At 39.0% G+C, this 7,292-nt stretch overlaps 1 protein-coding gene across 5 annotated transcripts in view; it reads right to left on the bottom strand.

The window, feature by feature from the left end:
• Positions 1-4,837, bottom strand: part of WNK2 (WNK lysine deficient protein kinase 2) — a 154,102-nt gene extending 149,265 nt beyond the window's left edge. For 4 of the 5 annotated variants that reach the window (XM_072420971.1, XM_072420974.1, XM_072420975.1 and 1 more), the window contains exon 1: positions 661-770. The gene's annotated coding sequence lies outside the window, so the exon portion shown is untranslated. Of the gene's footprint in view, positions 1-660; positions 771-4,647 lie in introns of those variants that run through there. The other variant, XM_072420972.1, reaches the window with a different exon arrangement.
• Positions 4,838-7,292: the final 2,455 nt, after the last annotated feature.

The raw sequence follows: 7,292 nt of genomic DNA, 5'->3' as shown, positions 1-7,292 counted from the left end.
TATGTAATATGTTGCTATATTTTTTTTTGCTTTTTTAAAATAAATAATAAATAAATATTATATATATATATATATATATACACACACACACACACACACATACATACATTTACACAGACACAAATAATAATAATAAATATAAATATATATATATATATATATAAATTATTTTAATACAGGATTTATATAGCAGCAATATATTACACATAATATATATATGCCCCCGGTTTGCCCATTAGGGACAGATGTCAGGGCGTAGCAGTATAATATAGAATAGGACGCCTGGTATTGTAGGATGGGTGGCACATGGCATGCGGTGGGTATTGGAGATGCTGTAAGCTGGCATTATATATAAGCTGGCATCCTTACCATACAAAGAGTAGGTGGGTACAGCTTAGGGTAGCAGGCCTGATGCACTCTATTACTAATCACAGCCAGGTATTGGGATTAGGCCTGGCATGCTTATTACAAAGTGGGTACCAGGCCTTCCAAGCATCTCCAGGCATTGAGTGAATGAACCTTGGGATATTGTGAGCGCGTGTGGCCCTGGAGGTCCCATGTGGCCCCCACCATGCTTAGTGTTTAACCCATGCAATGCTGGAGGAGGGGCTGGGTGCTGGCAGGGGACATGCATGCTACAAGGAGAGAGACAATACTCACATGGATCCAATAGGAGATCTGTATAGAAGAATACATAACTTCTCCCCCTGTCACCCCCACCCTATAGATAGAGAGGACCCCACCCTCCATGTATTCTGCATTACACACCCCGAGCCCAGGGCTGACCTGGCCGCCTAATCATACATCCCCAGGCAATGCCGACACCGCCGCCCGGTCTGCTGCCACCTCCATGGAGCGGAGCCGGGACTGGACAAGGTGGGCAATACAGGGGGAGGGGCGCCGGGGAGAGGGCGGGGAGATCGCTGCCAGCTCAGGCCCCGCCCACACACACACACGCTGCTCCCGGTATATGCCGGGCTGTGCCACCGGGCAGAGCTGGGAGCTCCGGGGGTCAGTACACACACCATATAAACACAATACTCATTTCCTGAAATCAGGTGAAAAATGACATCTCCTAGATTGTAAGCTCTTCAGGTCAGGCTCCTCTCCTCCTCCTGTGTCTGTCATTGGTACCCCTATATACAGTACAGCGCTGCGTCATATGTTGGCGCTATATAAATCCTCTTTTATAATAACAATAATGTACAGAGCTGCATAATATGTTAGCTCTATATAAATCAAGTTTGATAAAAATAATAATGTACTGCGCTGCGTCATATGTTGGGGCTATATAAATCGTGTTTTTATTCTTATTATTATTATTGTTATTATTAATAATACAAAAGCCAAACATTCATATAATAAAATTGAATTAAAAAAAATACTTATTTCCTAAAAGCAGGTGAAAAATGACATCTCCTAGATTGTAAGCTCTTCGGGGCAGGGTCCTCTCCTCCTGTATCACTGTCTGTCATTTGCAACCCGTATTCAATGTACAGTGCTGCGTAATATGTTGCCGCTATATAAATCCTGTTTATTATTTAATTTTCCCATCTTTCTGCACATTGTTACAGCCAGGGTGTAGTCATAACAAAATAGGAGGGGACCAGGTAACAGCGAGGGCTGTCAGTGGTGAGCGTGCAGGGAGAGCTTATAGAAGGGTCCCAAAAAAAAGTGAGGGTACAGCGTGCCCATGTGTGCCCGCCCTACTACACCCCTGGTTACAGCAAGCAAAAAAAATGTAAAGCTCCAAAAAAGTCACATCGGTGGGTTACGCCAGGTGCGTTTGTGCTCTGTGTTTTTGATGCAATAAAACACTAACACAATGCACATTATTCCATAGATTGTAAGCTCCTCAGGGCAGGGTCCTCTCCTTCTCCTCTGTCTGTATCTGTCTGTCATTTGCAACCCCTATTTAATGTACAGCGCTGCGTAATATGTTGGCGCTATATAAATCCTGTTTATTATTAATAATATTAATGGTGTAACACATTTATATGGGCACTGCTGTACCCCATTGTGTATATATATTTATTTTTTTGCAATTGGCGTTTCATTTAGGAGATTTCTTTTTAGTTCCTGATCTTTCCTGGATTTACAGGGTCATAAAAATTTTAGGATCTTTCCAATAGGAGCGACTCCCTAACAAGTGTTTGCTAAAAATGAAACGCACCAGAAGGATGTAGGGACAGGAGAAGCATGGTGAATATATTCATACTTATATTGCAAAGTTTCACCCAGCAGAAATGAACTCATGGGTATTAGATATGTGTATGATCAATGGAAATGTTCCTACTGATAGTGCTTTCATTTGGATATTCAATAATCAATCACTTTGGGTGGATTCAGGGGCGGACATAGGGAGGTTCCGGACCTTTCTCATCCAACAGGGGCCCAACAACTTTTACACCCCTGTGACTTGGGGGGAGGGGCAAATAAATTCCCATAGGGGTCCACAGTTGGCAATGTCCACCACTGGGTGGATTAATATAAATATGGAATTGATTTGCTGTTGATATAAGTAATTGATGGAAGGCCACCTTAAAGCCTGAATTCAGAGAAAAAAGGGTTAATGCTTGTTTAGTTCTAGGGGTATAAAGAGCACTTTTACTTTCCTTACCCCTTCCCTCTGTAGGCCCTTTCTCTGGGTGCCTGATTTGCCTGTTTCCTACTCTCCTTCATGTATGGGTACCCTACAATATAAGATATAAAATAAAATCCAGAAATATCATTAAAAATGCCAAGGAAATGCCCACATCCCGAAACATCAGATTGAGAAGGAGCAGACTGGTCATGGGGGAGCAAAGGTCTCCTACATGCCCATAGACCGAAATGACCATTGACCAGTGCAAGTTTTACTTTAAGCATGTTATTTCAAATTTGTTTCCCAATCTTGTTAAATCTGCAGCTTTTGCTAAGGTTAGCTTTTATTAATCATATTTTCCATGCATTGATGAGAGTTGTAGTCCTCAGCAGGGGAGCATGTGAATGCAGAAGCACCCAGGTCTCTCATCCAAGGTGTTCTACAATGTCGTAATTATTGTTTTATTGTCACACATGCATCCCTGGTGAAGCCTGCAACACACACATTACATGGGCACGGTTTCCCATGGGCACCATCAGCAGGGTACATAGCAATGATGTGCGGCAGAAACAGGAAAAGGCTGAACGATATTGCAGAGGAACAGCGGCATTTGGTGCATCAAAAAAGCATAAAAAGAAAAAGTTTGACGATTCATGAACGCATGATGAATGTACAATCATGTCACTTGAATATGGAAGATTCGGTCTTCCTCCTGGTTACTACCTTAACAACTGCCACATTCCTTGATTAATCAGATTCAGATAAACATACAAAAGAAAAATCTACGAGTATGGCGATCTCAGTCGTACCTTTATTTTAGTGAAAATAGTGGCACCTTTGCCCTTTATAAAGTTGTCTTAAATATGTATAACTAGGTATTTTCTTCACTAAAACCCATTGTACCTGTATGGCCACCAATGTGACACCTGTGCCATTCTCCACTGATAGTCAATGTACTATCCACATACCAATGCACTAAAACTTGGCATCAGATGGACCTCAAATGATTGGCACTGGCAATTACCTTTTGTGATTGTTTCCAGTGACATGAACAAGTGAGTTCATGTTGGATGGTTTAGTGAGAATCATCCGACGTGTACCCCGTTATTCATCACATCTCCTAGACATCTCTAAAACACATCATGTACATTCTCACAGATTTCATTGCATAATAAATTGTGTCAGTGTGCATCTTCATTAACCCCAAAGGTAAAAGTCCGGACTGACCCGAATAACAATGGCCGTCCTATTTTTCCAGATAGGTCTCAACCCTAACCCCCGTCTGGGACACATCTCCAGTATGTAACCAAGGATGGAAGTCAGGAGAGCAGCAAACTTCATTCACAGGGTTGTTGCCATCATGCCAAAAAAAATAAAAAAGTCTTGCTAGTTTTAGAAAATACAAATGCAAATTTCCCCTTTACGGCTTCATCTAAAATGAAAATGTTTCCCCTTGACTCCTCACCAATATGAGGCCAAAACCTGTGTGTGAATCTGCACTTATGATTCTCCTATAAAGGGTGCCTATCATTCACCAAGCTGGGTTCACACAATTGCGCTTCCACACATTGATGCCATTCATTTCATATGGTATATATATGTATATATATATATATTTGCATGGCTTTACCAATTGCCTTAAAATGAATAGGCTGCCAAAATGTAAAAACACACATAAAGCCATGTAAACGTGAATCCAGCCTCTGTGCGCTTCCAATAAATTAATAGATAATTATTTTTCCATCCAATGCAATGTAGTGAGTCCAAATCAAATCCATTTGCATTTATATTTTACACTAAATTTGATTTTAACATAACAGTGAAAACTTTATTCTTTGTAGATCGACTCAACAATGGAAAACAACATTCCTCCAATTTAGATAAACATACCAAATAACACAACCAAATAAATCATTCCATCATTTAAATATCAAAAGATGCTCAGCAACAATTTCAAATATCTTAAAAAAATAATTTTTTATAATAAAAGAAAAAAATACATTATGCAAATCAGATTTTAATCACCCCAACTTAATTTCCAACAAGCCATTTGCATTACTTACCTGTGATGAGTGCAATGTTCCATGAGCTCACAATCACATGGCAGCATCCAGTAAATGAAGGCTCAACCTGTCCTGTTACTGTGATGGTGGCTGGTAAATGGGCAGTAAGACTTTTGCACCTTTACATATTTCATCCATATCAGGCTTTTTTTCAGCAAATTGTTTTTTTTTACATACAAGTTATACAATGCTTCTCCAGAATTCTAATATGAAAGTTAAAATTGGAAGCGATCATTAATAGCAAACTTGTGCACAGGTGAACTGAGCCATCCCACCTGTGTTCAGCAAGGGAGGACTTTTAAAGGGAAAGCACCCATGGGGGAAAATGTTTACCTTTTCTTTATTTATACCACATTTCGGCTATAATCATTGTCACACTTTAAGAGGGGCAGTGGCAGAAAAATTAGGAAAGCATTAACCAGAAAGAGACCCCACAGGTACAAACATCCTCGTGAATCTGATACTTATACAGTAGGCTCCCAGTAGTTTATTTTTAAGTTAAGCAGCAGTAGGAGTGACTGGAGAAATTTTGGTGAAATTGATGCTGATGCAAAATTACAGCTTTTATCTGTCAGTGTAATTTTAAGCTTTCAATTTAACTTATTTGAGGAAAATGTGCTCGAAAAAAAAACATTGCAAAAATTTGTGTGGTGTGTTGGGCAGCCGTAACACAATGCATATTAGTTTGCTGAGTTTTATACAGGCATAGTAGATATCAATGCTTAATAGGAAGCACAAAATAACATGAATTAAGGTGTTTTAAGGTGCAAGGGGCATTTAGTAGGTACAAAAGATTAAACAGGATTTCATCTATACCAGACCTGTGGTTGCCTCTTTGGTCTCACTATTTTATTTTGTACACATTGCAAATTGTATAATAAATGAAAATAATAGCAAATATTGAATAAAATCCAGTAAATACATTTTTAAAAGTTTTTATTTTGTTTTCTTTTTCAGCATCATGTCTGTGAAATTTTGTCAACAAATCTCTGTGACTTTGCAGCAACATTGTTTGTACTTATATACTTATTTCTACTGAGATCAATCTACTTATGCCAATAAAAGAAATATTCCTCACTTACAAAGTAACAAGCTTTATGGTGACTTCTCTTAGGTCTGAATTTATTCCATCCAAGGATTAGCTGGTCAGCACAACATGCTACAAATGACCAAAAATTATATTCTAATCAAATGTTTTGTTTATTTAGCTCTGTATTTTATTTTGTGGTTTGGTTACAAGAAGTCTCCCCAATGGAGACGCCAATGAAAACAATGTTAGATTGGGAAAAGATAAAAACAAGCATTGTGGTTTTGGTGCTGTCTGTTTTCCAAAACATTTGCATGTCAGATTATTCTTGCCCAAGATCAATAGCAAAAATTCTGAAATGTGTACAGCGGTCTCCTAATGTTGTTAATGAAACCGCCCTGGCAGATTGATGAACAACCGATCAGGAATGAGTACTGTGCGTTCCTATGGAGTAGGGCAAAGACGGAAGCTATTTGCTCCTCCTCTCCCTTCCCCTCTCCATGGCTCAGAATAGTGCTGTGTGTACACTCATCGATCCATCACCAGGAATGATCACAAAAGATGATCCAGTGAAAGTTATCTGATGTCTGTACGGTCTCAAAAAGCTTTTCTGCCCGGGAAATCTACCCTTTAGCTATGTGCACACCCCATTGATGCTTGTCACCTGAGACAAATAATCTTAATAATATCAAGGAAAAATCTAATGTGTGTACAGTGGTCCCTCAACATTGTTTAACAATCTGCCATGGCAGGTGCCTCCTGCTCATCCTCCCTCTCCATAGAACCAAACCAAACAGTGGATCAATCTTTCACCTATCACTGGAAGCAATCAAAAAAATAAAATAACTTCCAGCAACAGAAATTTGCTGTCTGTACTCCGCTTTACTTATTTCCAAGATGCAGTCACCAGAACAAAAAGTGATAGTACTGTAAATTTCGCAGTAGGGTCAGAGATAGGATGTTAAAAATTATTCCATCGCATCACCATGACATGAGAGGAAATCTTACCAATGGGGAGACACACACACACACTATATATATATATATATATATATATATATATATATATATATATAGATAGATAGAGGGGGTTCTAAACCATCCACTGCATTAAAAAAGTTGACAGTAGTCTCACTTAATTTAGTTTTTTTTTTAAAGCCAGGACTGAGAGCAATGTATATTCTAAAAAGGAAAAAAAAACATAAGTAAACCCAAAAAGATCTAAACAGATTAGAAAAGATTTATGGGATGTCATAATAAAAAAAATGGATGGGTACCAAAGTTCTCTGAGCGGTTACATAGGATTAAAACTTGCCTTGACTCAGAGGTGCCCAGACATTGTCCACAATGGGATATTCTGATCCCTCAGCCAAATAAACAGAAACTTGAGTCCTGTGACTGATACTTGTCATATTGACCAAAGGTCTGTTAGCATTTGTTCTGCTGAAAACATGCCTGGTAAATCATATATAGCTGAATGTGGATACTTCCTTTTTATATATGAACCTTCTTCTGCAGAATCTGATTTCAAACAGTTAAACTTCTGGTCTCAGTTACTGCTCTTCTCTTATACTGCAACATGACCATGCTAATATTCTAAACCTCTCGGAGAAGCTCC

Source organism: Pyxicephalus adspersus, chromosome 8 (genome assembly GCF_032062135.1).
Source record: "Pyxicephalus adspersus chromosome 8, UCB_Pads_2.0, whole genome shotgun sequence".
NCBI classification, from domain to species: domain Eukaryota; kingdom Metazoa; phylum Chordata; class Amphibia; order Anura; family Pyxicephalidae; genus Pyxicephalus; species Pyxicephalus adspersus.
The sequence above is the reverse complement of the archived record's forward strand: the minus strand, read 5'-3'. Positions and strand labels throughout refer to the sequence as shown.